The sequence below is a fragment of the Pseudophryne corroboree genome, chromosome 8, assembly GCF_028390025.1.
Source record: "Pseudophryne corroboree isolate aPseCor3 chromosome 8, aPseCor3.hap2, whole genome shotgun sequence".
NCBI lineage: Eukaryota > Metazoa > Chordata > Amphibia > Anura > Myobatrachidae > Pseudophryne > Pseudophryne corroboree.
Window position 1 is genome coordinate 110834343 of NC_086451.1, and position 12798 is coordinate 110847140.

Genomic DNA, 12798 nt, shown 5'->3' on the forward strand with positions numbered 1-12798 from the left:
TAAGTAGGGGTAAGGACGTTAACCACCTCGGAACATCCTCCCTTATACGTCACCTGCAGCGCATTCATAATAAGTCAGTGACAAGTTCAAAAACTTTGGGTGACAGCGGAAGCAGTCCACTGACCAGTAAATCCCTTCCTCTTGTAACTAAGCTCACGCAAACCACCCCACCAACTCCCTCAGTGTCAATTTCCTCCTTCCCCAGGAATGCCAATAGTCCTGCAGGCCATGTCACTGGCAATTCTGACGAGTCCTCTCCTGCCTGGGATTCCTCCGATGCATCCTTGCGTGTAACGCCTACTGCTGCTGGCGCTGCTGTTGTTGCTGCTGGGAGTCGATGGTCATCCCAGAGGGGAAGTCGTAAGCCCACTTGTACTACTTCCAGTAAGCAATTGACTGTTCAACAGTCCTTTGCGAGGAAGATGAAATATCACAGCAGTCATCCTGCTGCAAAGCGGATAACTGAGGCCTTGACAACTATGTTGGTGTTAGACGTGCGTCCGGTATCCGCCGTTAGTTCACAGGGAACTAGACAATTTATTGAGGCAGTGTGCCCCCGTTACCAAATACCATCTAGGTTCCACTTCTCTAGGCAGGCGATACCGAAAATGTACACGGACCTCAGAAAAAGACTCACCAGTGTCCTAAAAAATGCAGCTGGACCCAATGTCCACTTAACCACGGACATGTGGACAAGTGGAGCAGGGCAGGGTCAGGACTATATGACTGTGACAGCCCACTGGGTAGATGTATGGACTCCCGCCGCAAGAACAGCAGCGGCGGCACCAGTAGCAGCATCTCGCAAACGCCAACTCTTTCCTAGGCAGGCTACGCTTTGTATCACCGCTTTCCAGAATACGCACACAGCTGAAAACCTCTTACGGCAACTGAGGAAGATCATCGCGGAATGGCTTACCCCAATTGGACTCTCCTGTGGATTTGTGGCATCGGACAACGCCAGCAATATTGTGTGTGCATTAAATATGGGCAAATTCCAGCACGTCCCATGTTTTGCACATACCTTGAATTTGGTGGTGCAGAATTTTTTAAAAAACGACAGGGGCGTGCAAGAGATGCTGTCGGTGGCCAGAAGAATTGCGGGACACTTTCGGCGTACAGGCACCACGTACAGAAGACTGGAGCACCACCAAAAACTACTGAACCTGCCCTGCCATCATCTGAAGCAAGAAGTGGTAACGAGGTGGAATTCAACCCTCTATATGCTTCAGAGGTTGGAGGAGCAGCAAAAGGCCATTCAAGCCTATACAATTGAGCACGATATAGGAGGTGGAATGCACCTGTCTCAAGCGCAGTGGAGAATGATTTCAACGTTGTGCAAGGTTCTGATGCCCTTTGAACTTGCCACACGTGAAGTCAGTTCAGACACTGCCAGCCTGAGTCAGGTCATTCCCCTCATCAGGCTTTTGCAGAAGAAGCTGGAGACATTGAAGGAGGAGCTAACACGGAGCGATTCCGCTAGGCATGTGGGACTTGTGGATGGAGCCCTTAATTCGCTTAACAAGGATTCACGGGTGGTCAATCTGTTGAAATCAGAGCACTACATTTTGGCCACCGTGCTCGATCCTAGATTTAAAGCCTACCTTGGATCTCTCTTTCCGGCAGACACAAGTCTGCTGGGGTTGAAAGACCTGCTGGTGAGAAAATTGTCAAGTCAAGCGGAACGCGACCTGTCAACATCTCCTCCTTCACATTCTCCCGCAACTGGGGGTGCGAGGAAAAGGCTCAGAATTCCGAGCCCACCCGCTGGCGGTGATGCAGGGCAGTCTGGAGCGACTGCTGATGCTGACATCTGGTCTGGACTGAAGGACCTGACAACGATTACGGACATGTCGTCTACTGTCACTGCATATGATTCTCTCAACATTGAAAGAATGGTGGAGGATTATATGAGTGACCGCATCCAAGTAGGCACGTCACACAGTCCGTACTTATACTGGCAGGAAAAAGAGGCAATTTGGAGGCCCTTGCACAAACTGGCTTTATTCTACCTAAGTTGCCCTCCCACAAGTGTGTACTCCGAAAGAGTGTTTAGTGCCGCCGCTCACCTTGTCAGCAATCGGCGTACGAGGTTACATCCAGAAAATGTGGAGAAGATGATGTTCATTAAAATGAATTATAATCAATTCCTCCGCGGAGACATTGACCAGCAGCAATTGCCTCCACAAAGTACACAGGGAGCTGAGATGGTGGATTCCAGTGGGGACGAATTGATAATCTGTGAGGAGGGGGATGTACACGGTGATATATCGGAGGATGATGATGAGGTGGACATCTTGCCTCTGTAGAGCCAGTTTGTGCAAGGAGAGATTAATTGCTTCTTTTTTGGGGGGGGTCCAAACCAACCCGTCATATCAGTCACAGTCGTGTGGCAGACCCTGTCACTGAAATGATGGGTTGGTTAAAGTGTGCATGTCCTGTTTATACAACATAAGGGTGGGTGGGAGGGCCCAAGGACAATTCCATCTTGCACCTCTTTTTTCTTTTATTTTTCTTTGCGTCATATGCTGTTTGGGGAGGGTTTTTTGGAAGGGCCATCCTGCGTGACACTGCAGTGCCACTCCTAGATGGGCCCGGTGTTTGTGTCGGCCACTAGGGTCGCTTATCTTACTCACACAGTCAGCTACCTCATTGCGCCTCTTTTTTTCTTTGCGTCATGTGCTGTTTGGGGAGGGTTTTTTGGAAGGGACATCCTGCGTGACACTGCAGTGCCACTCCTAGATGGGCCCGGTGTTTGTGTCGGCCACTAGGGTCGCTTATCTTACTCACACAGTCAGCTACCTCATTGCGCCTCTTTTTTTCTTTGCGTCATGTGCTGTTTGGGGAGGGTTTTTTGGAAGGGCCATCCTACGTGACACTGCAGTGCCACTCCTAGATGGGCCCGGTGTTTGTGTCGGCCACTAGGGTCGCTTATCTTACTCACACAGTCAGCTACCTCATTGCGCCTCTTTTTTTCTTTGCGTCATGTGGTGTTTGGGGAGGGTTTTTTGGAAGGGACATCCTGCGTGACACTGCAGTGCCACTCCTAGATGGGCCCGGTGTTTGTGTCGGCCACTAGGGTCGCTTATCTTACTCACACAGTCAGCTACCTCATTGCGCCTCTTTTTTTCTTTGCGTCATGTGCTGTTTGGGGAGGGTTTTTTGGAAGGGACATCCTGCGTGACACTGCAGTGCCACTCCTAGATGGGCCCGGTGTTTGTGTCGGCCACTAGGGTCGCTTATCTTACTCACACAGTCAGCTACCTCATTGCGCCTCTCTTTTTCTTTGCGTCATGTGCTGTTTGGGGAGGGTTTTTTGGAAGGGCCATCCTGCGTGACACTGCAGTGCCACTCCTAGATGGGCCCGGTGTTTGTGTCGGCCACTAGGGTCGCTTATCTTACTCACACAGTCAGCTACCTCATTGCGCCTCTTTTTTTCTTTGCGTCATGTGCTGTTTGGGGAGGGTTTTTTGGAAGGGACATCCTGCGTGACACTGCAGTGCCACTCCTAGATGGGCCCGGTGTTTGTGTCGGCCACTAGGGTCGCTTATCTTACTCACACAGTCAGCTACCTCATTGCGCCTCTTTTTTTCTTTGCGTCATGTGCTGTTTGGGGAGGGTTTTTTGGAAGGGACATCCTGCGTGACACTGCAGTGCCACTCCTAGATGGGCCCGGTGTTTGTGTCGGCCACTAGGGTCGCTAATCTTACTCACACAGCTACCTCATTGCGCCTCTTTTTTTCTTTGCGTCATGTGCTGTTTGGGGAGGGTTTTTTGGAAGGGACATCCTGCGTGACACTGCAGTGCCACTCCTAGATGGGTCCGGTGTTTGTGTCGGCCACTAGGGTCGCTTATCTTACTCACACAGCGACCTCGGTGCAAATTTTAGGACTAAAAATAATATTGTGAGGTGTGAGGTATTCAGAATAGACTGAAAATGAGTGGAAATTATGGTTTTTGAGGTTAATAATACTTTGGGATCAAAATGACCCCCAAACTCTATGATTTAAGCTGTTTTTTAGGGTTTTTTGAAAAAAACACCCGAATCCAAAACACACCCGAATCCGACAAAAAAAATTCGGTGAGGTTTTGCCAAAACGCGGTCGAACCCAAAACACGGCCGCGGAACCGAACCCAAAACCAAAACACAAAACCCGAAAAATTTCAGGCGCTCATCTCTAGTAATTTCAAGTTGATCGCAGCAGTAATTATGTTAGCAATTGGGCAAAACCATGTGCACTGGAGGGGAGGCAGATATAACATGTGCAGAGAGAGTTAGATTTGGGTGTGGTGTGCTCAATCTGCAATCTAATGTGCAGTGTAAAAATAAAAAAGCCAGTATTTACCCTGCACAGAAACAAAATAACCCACCCAAATCTAACTCTTTCTGCACATGTTATATCTGCCTCCCCTGCAGTGCACATGGTTTTTTCCCAATTGCTAAAAAAAAAATCCTGCTGTGATCAACTTGGAATTACCCCCATGGTTTTGCCAACTGCTAACAAATTTGCTGCCGCGATCAACTCAGAATTAGGCCCATAGTACCTGTTCTTCTTCCCACTCACAGCACTGTTTAGTTTCCTGCTGCTGGTATTTAGCACTAACCTGCAGCAAGCTGTAGTATTTTTCCAGGCAGCAGGGTTTTCTTTCTGATCCATGGACGCAGACTAAATTAATGAGCATCCATGCGAGGTCCCGGCAGCTGGCACATGCGCAGACTGATTGTGAGGACTTCAGTGCAGAGAGCAGTATGGTGATTCTCCAGAACGTGAGCATAAAGTCCTGTGCATCACACGCATTTAATTTTTGTTTCCTTTTAAACTGGTCTGTTAAGAAATTGTTATATGAAAACTTAATTGCTTATTAGCAATGCCTTACCCTATAACTTAAAACCAAATAAAATCTTGGTATGTTGGAGAATCGCCCAATAGGGAGCTGTAGTACTGCATGGGGTGTAATTGTCCGGATGCTGGCTACCCATCGTCAGAGCCGTCTCCAGGCACGTTCCAATAGAGCGTCCGAAAAGGGTGCCACACTTAATGGGCGCAGCTATTCTCGACGCCATATTGGAGCCTGGAGCCAGCAGCAGTGCCCATCCCGCGGGCCTCCTCCTAACAGTGGCTGTGACGAGGAGGAGGAGTGCTGTGGGTGGGCCAAAGCTAAACTATGTGTGGGCTGTGCGGCACTGGCATCTGGCATAGCACGCACATAGTTTAGCTTTGGCCCGCACACAGCACTACCCCTCATCGTCACAGCCACTGCTAGGAGGCGGGCCACGGAAGGTACGCTGCTGCTGTCCCTTTACACGCACACTGTCACTAGAGCAGACTCCTGAGCACACGCTCAAAGTAAGCCCTGCCTTAAGGGTAATTTCTTTTCCTCATATGCTGTTGTGGGGCATATAATGTGTATCTGGCACTCTGGGGGCATATAATGTGTATCTGGCACTGTGGGGGCATATAATGTGTATCTGGCACTGAGGGGGCATATAATGTGTATCTGGCACTGTGGGGGCATATAATGTGTATCTGGCACTGCTTGGGCCATATAATGTGTAACTGGCACTGCTGGGGCCATATGTGTATCTGGCACTGCTGGGGGGCATATCATGTCTATCTGGCACTGCTGGGGGGCATATCCTGTCTATCTGGCACTGCACTACTCAGGTCATTATATGTATCTGGCACTATACTGGAGACATTATGTGTAAGGAACACTACTGTGGCTGTTATGTGTAAGACTGCTAATTGTGTATGTAGAAGGGGTGGGAAAATATATTTCTCTATCGTCCTAGTGGATGCTGGGGTTCCTGAAAGGACCATGGGGAATAGCGGCTCCGCAGGAGACAGGGCACAAAAAGTAAAGCTTTCCGATCAGGTGGTGTGCACTGGCTCCTCCCCCTATGACCCTCCTCCAAGCCTCAGTTAGATTTTGTGCCCGGCCGAGAAGGGTGCAATCTAGGTGGCTCTCTTAAAGAGCTGCTTAGAGAAAGTTTAGCTTAGGTTTTTTATTTTACAGTGAGTCCTGCTGGCAACAGGATCACTGCAACGAGGGACTTAGGGGAGAAGAAGTGAACTCACCTGCGTGGAGGATGGATTGGCTTCTTGGCTACTGGACATCAGCTCCAGAGGGACGATCACAGGTACAGCCTGGATGGTCACCGGAGCCTCGCCGCCGGCCCCCTTGCAGATGCTGAAACATGAAGAGGTCCAGAATCGGCGGCAGAAGACTCCTCAGTCTTCTAAAGGTAGCGCACAGCACTGCAGCTGTGCGCCATTTTCCTCTCAGCACACTTCACACGGCAGTCACTGAGGGTGCAGGGCGCTGGGAGGGGAGCGCCCTGGGAGGCAAATGAAAACCTATTTGGCTAAAAAATACCTCACATATAGCCTCCGGGGGCTATATGGAGATATTTAACCCCTGCCAGAATACACTAAAGAGCGGGAGACGAGCCCGCCGGAAAAGGGGCGGGGCCTATCTCCTCAGCACACAGCGCCATTTTCCTTACACAGCTCCGCTGGTCAGGACGGCTCCCAGGTCTCTCCCCTGCACTGCACTACAGAAACAGGGTAAAACAAGAGAGGGGGGGCAAAATAGTGGCAAAAATTATATTATAAAAGCAGCTATACAGGGAGCACTTATTATAAGGCTATCCCTGTCATATATAGCGCTTTTGGTGTGTGCTGGCAAACTCTCCCTCTGTCTCCCCAAAGGGCTAGTGGGGTCCTGTCTTCGTTAAGAGCATTCCCTGTGTGTCTGCTGTGTGTCGGTACGTGTGTGTCGACATGTATGAGGACGATATTGGTGTGGAGGCGGAGCAATTGCCAAATATGGGGATGTCACCTCCTAGGGGGTCGACACCAGAATGGATGCCTTTATTTATGGAATTACGGGATAGTGTCAACACGCTAAAGCAGTCGTTTGACGACATGAGACGGCCGGACAATCAGTTAGTGCCTGTCCAGGCGCCTCAAACACCGTCAGGGGCTGTAAAATGCCCTTTGCCTCAGTCGGTCGACACAGACCCAGACACAGGCACTGATTCCAGTGGCGACGGTGACGAATCAACCGTATTTTCCAGTAGGGCCACACGTTATATGATTTTGGCAATGAAGGAGGCGTTACATTTAGCTGATACTACAGGTACCACTAAACAGGGTATTATGTGGGGTGTGAAAAAACTACCTATAGTTTTTCCTGAATCAGAAGAACTAAATGATGTATGTGATGAAGCGTGGGTTGCCCCCGATAAAAAGATGCTAATTTCAAAGAAGTTATTAGCTTTATACCCTTTCCCGTCAGAGGTTAGGGCGCGCTGGGAAACACCTCCTAGGGTGGACAAGGCGCTCACACGCTTATCTAAACAAGTGGCGTTACCCTCTCCTGAGACGGCCGCACTTAAAGATCCAGCAGATAGGAGGATGGAAAATATCCAAAAAAGTATATACACACATACAGGTGTTATACTACGACCAGCTATAGCGACAGCCTGGATGTGCAGTGCTGGAGTAGCTTGGTCAGAGTCCCTGATTGAAAATATTGATACCCTGGATAGGGACAATGTTTTACTGTCTTTAGAGCAAATAAAGGATGCATTTCTTTATATGCGTGATGCACAGAGGGATATCTGCACACTGGCATCACGGGTAAGTGCTATGTCCATTTCGGCCAGAAGAAGTTTATGGACGCGACAGTGGTCAGGCGATGCGGACTCAAAACGGCATATGGAAGTTTTGCCGTATAAAGGGGAGGAGTTATTTGGAGTCGGTCTATCAGATTTGGTGGCCACGGCTACAGCCGGGAAATCCACCTTTTTACCTCAAGCTACTCCCCAACAGAAAAAGACACCGACTTTTCAACCGCAGCCCTTTCGTTCCTTTAAAAACAAGAGAGCAAAGGGATATTCATATCTGCCACGAGGCAGAGGAAGGGGGAAGAGACACCAACAGGCAGCTCCTTCCCAGGAACAGAAGCCCTCCCCCGCTTCTACAAAAGCCTCAGCATGACGCTGGGGCTTCTCAAGCGGACTCGGGGGCGGTGGGCGGTCGTCTCAAGAATTTCAGCGCGCAGTGGGCTCACTCGCAGGTAGATCCCTGGATCCTGCAGATAATATCTCAGGGGTACAGGTTGGAACTAGAGACAGATCCGCCTCGCCGTTTCCTGAAGTCTGCTTTACCAACGTCCCCCTCAGAAAGGGAGACGGTTTTGGAAGCCATTCACAAGCTGTACTCTCAGCAGGTGATAGTCAAGGTACCTCTTCTACAACAGGGAAAGGGGTATTATTCCACTCTATTTGTGGTACCGAAGCCGGACCGCTCGGTAAGACCTATTCTAAATCTGAAGTCCTTGAACCTGTACATAAAGAAGTTCAAGTTCAAAATGGAGTCACTCAGAGCAGTGATAGCGAACCTGGAAGAAGGGGACTTTATGGTGTCCTTGGACATCAAGGATGCGTACCTCCACGTTCCAATTTACCCCTCACACCAGGGGTACCTCAGGTTCGTTGTACAAAACTGTCACTATCAGTTTCAGATGCTGCCGTTCGGATTGTCCACGGCACCTCGGGTCTTTACAAAGGTAATGGCCGAGATGATGATTCTTCTTCGAAGAAAAGGCGTATTAATTATCCCATACTTGGACGATCTCCTAATAAGGGCAAGGTCCAGAGAACAGCTAGAGAGGGGATTAGCACTGTCTCAAGAAGTGCTAAAACAGCACGGCTGGATTCTGAATATTCCAAAATCCCAGTTAATGCCGACAACTCGTCTGCTGTTCCTAGGGATGATTCTGGACACGGTTCAGAAAAAGGTTTTTCTCCCGGAGGAAAAAGCCAAGGAGTTATCCGAGCTTGTCAGGAACCTCCTAAAACCAGGAAAGGTGTCTGTACATCAATGCACAAGAGTCCTGGGAAAAATGGTGGCTTCTTACGAAGCAATTCCATTCGGCAGATTCCATGCACGAATTTTCCAGAGGGATCTGTTGGACAAATGGTCAGGGTCGCATCTTCAGATGCACCAGCGGATAACCCTGTCTCCAAGGACAAGGGTATCTCTTCTGTGGTGGTTGCAGAGTGCTCATCTATTGGAGGGCCGCAGATTCGGCATACAGGATTGGATCCTGGTGACCACGGACGCCAGCCTGAGAGGCTGGGGAGCAGTCACACAAGGAAGAAACTTCCAGGGAGTGTGGACGAGCCTGGAAACGTCTCTTCACATAAACATTCTGGAACTAAGAGCAATCTACAATGCTCTAAGCCAGGCAGAACCTCTGCTTCAAGGAAAACCGGTGTTGATCCAGTCGGACAACATCACGGCAGTCGCCCATGTAAACAGACAGGGCGGCACAAGAAGCAGGAGTGCAATGGCAGAAGCTGCAAGGATTCTTCGCTGGGCAGAGAATCATGTGATAGCACTGTCAGCAGTGTTCATCCCGGGAGTGGACAACTGGGAAGCAGACTTCCTCAGCAGACACGACCTTCACCCGGGAGAGTGGGGACTTCATCCGGAAGTCTTCCACATGCTGGTAACCCGTTGGGAAAGACCAATGGTGGACATGATGGCGTCTCGCCTCAACAAAAAACTGGACAGGTATTGCGCCAGGTCAAGAGATCCGCAGGCAATAGCTGTGGACGCGCTGGTAACGCCTTGGGTGTACCAGTCGGTGTATGTGTTTCCTCCTCTGCCTCTCATACCAAAAGTATTGAGAATTATACGGCAAAGAGGCGTAAGAACGATACTAGTGGTTCCGGATTGGCCAAGAAGGACTTGGTACCCGGAACTTCAAGAGATGATCACGGAAGATCCGTGGCCTCTACCTCTAAGGAGGGACTTGCTTCAGCAGGGTCCCTGTCTGTTTCAAGACTTACCGCGGCTGCGTTTGACGGCATGGCGGTTGAACGCCGGATCCTAAAGGAAAAAGGCATGCCGGAAGAAGTCATTCCTACTTTGATTAAAGCAAGGAAGGAAGTAACCGTGCAACACTATCACCGCATTTGGCGAAGATATGTTGCGTGGTGCGAGGATCGGAGTGCTCCGACGGAGGAATTTCAACTGGGTCGATTCCTACATTTCCTGCAATCAGGATTGTCTATGGGTCTCAAATTGGGATCTATTAAGGTTCAAATTTCGGCCCTGTCGATTTTCTTTCAAAAAGAATTGGCTTCAGTTCCTGAAGTCCAGACTTTTGTTAAGGGAGTGCTGCATATACAGCCTCCTGTGGTGCCTCCAGTGGCACCGTGGGATCTAAATGTGGTTTTGGAATTTCTAAAATCTCATTGGTTTGAACCACTAAAAAAGGTGGATTTAAAATATCTCACATGGAAAGTGACCATGTTACTAGCCCTGGCTTCGGCCAGGAGAGTGTCAGAACTGGCAGCTTTATCTTACAAAAGCCCATATCTGATTTTCCATTCGGACAGGGCAGAACTGCGGACTCGTCCGCATTTTCTCCCTAAGGTGGTGTCAGCATTTCATCTGAACCAGCCTATTGTAGTGCCTGCGGCTACAAGTGACTTGGAGGACTCCAAGTTACTGGACGTTGTCAGAGCATTAAAAATATATATTGCAAGGACAGCTGGAGTCAGAAAATCTGACTCGTTGTTTATATTGTATGCACCCAACAAGATGGGTGCTCCTGCGTCTAAGCAGACGATTGCTCGTTGGATCTGTAGCACAATCCAACTTGCACATTCTGTGGCAGGCCTGCCACAGCCTAAATCTGTAAAGGCCCACTCCACAAGGAAGGTGGGCTCATCTTGGGCGGCTGCCCGAGGGGTCTCGGCATTACAACTTTGCCGAGCAGCTACGTGGTCAGGGGAGAACACGTTTGTAAAATTTTACAAATTTGATACTCTGGCTAAGGAGGACCTGGAGTTCTCTCATTCGGTGCTACAGAGTCATCCGCACTCTCCCGCCCATTTGGGAGCTTTGGTATAATCCCCATGGTCCTTTCAGGAACCCCAGCATCCACTAGGACGATAGAGAAAATAAGAATTTACTTACCGATAATTCTATTTCTCGGAGTCCGTAGTGGATGCTGGGCGCCCATCCCAAGTGCGGATTATCTGCAATAATTGTACATAGTTATTGTTAACTAATTCGGGTTATTGTTTAGGAAGCCATCTTTCAGAGGCTCCTCTGTTATCATACTGTTAACTGGGTTTGATCACAAGTTGTACGGTGTGATTGGTGTGGCTGGTATGAGTCTTACCCGGGATTCAAAATTCCTCCCTTATTGTGTACGCTCGTCCGGGCACAGTACCTAACTGAGGCTTGGAGGAGGGTCATAGGGGGAGGAGCCAGTGCACACCACCTGATCGGAAAGCTTTACTTTTTGTGCCCTGTCTCCTGCGGAGCCGCTATTCCCCATGGTCCTTTCAGGAACCCCAGCATCCACTACGGACTCCGAGAAATAGAATTATCGGTAAGTAAATTCTTATTTTATTTATAATTTGATAATATGAAGTTGCGAGGTCACGCCCACTTTTCCAGGAAAGGGGGGGGGAGGAGGCGTCTAAATTTTCTCGCTCAGGGTGCTAGTAATCCTGGAGCCGGACCTGCCACTCACTGGTGTAGCTGGACTCCAGGCATTCCTGGCAAGTTCAAATCTTCACAACAAGCGGTAAAGCTGGGTACACACTGGAGTGATGTCTGAATGATTTGACTTTTCGGAATGACAAATCACCTATATCTCAGTGTGTACGGGTGATTGCGCACTCCCGTGGTTGCTAGCGATAGTCGCTAGGTTTGACATGCTGCTTATCAAACCAGGCTGTATTGCTAGTGACCTTGTTTATGCTAATGAAGGATGGAACGGGATCATTAACATCGTTGCAGTGTGTACAGCAATCTGGGCTGACAGGCATTCGCTCCGATGTCTAAACGAATTCCCTTTGTCCCACTGTGTACCCAGCTTAAGACTCAGACATCACTTGTTGTGAGCTACAAAGCCCATTCATTTTGTATGGGTGGGAGAAAGTAACAGAGCACTGCCTACTACAACTAGGCAAACTGCAGTACAGTATCTGGAGATACAAAATAAGAGGAGTTATTTGGCGCTGGAGTTATTCTAAACAATTTAAAATCAATACCTGTGTTGTCAGCTGCCACTGAGAAGGGAGATTACTTCACTCCCACAAAAAAAAAAATCAAAGAATAGCGGCAAAAAGACAGGGCGCTTGGAAAACAGGTATTATAGTAATTACATTTTATATAAAGAAAGATTACAAAAACAATTAAAATCAATATACATAATAGTACATCATAGTAGTACACAGTACCGGCCGTTGCATAAACTAAAGGAAATTATTCTAAAAGTCCATGTTAGTACATGTCAGTTGCACAGTGTTAGATTAAGGGGTATATTCAATTAAAGTCGGATCCATTCCGACATGTATTTGTCGGAATGGATCCGGCAACCCCTATTCAATCCCATCTTAATTCTACTTTTTCAAGTCGAATTAAGATGGGACGCAGAGGAGGAGAAGGGGGGGGGGGGGGGTGAGCCGCGGGGGGACAGCTGGCGGGCATACAGGGAGATCAGCTGCAGCAGGGTGTCACTCAGCCGCCCGATCTCACGTCAGCTTCCACCTGGCTTCAGCAGTGTGCTGGAGCGGGTGGAAGCTGCCGTGAGGTCGGGCGGCTGAATGACATCCAGCTGCAGCGCTACTGTAGTGCTGATCTCCCTGTATGCTTGACAACTGTCCCCCTGTCTCCCTGCGGCTCCCCCCCCTCGCCTCCTCTGGGTCCGCATCTCATTGTGACATCATTTTGATGTCCGATTGAGATGGTCAAAAAGGGGGCC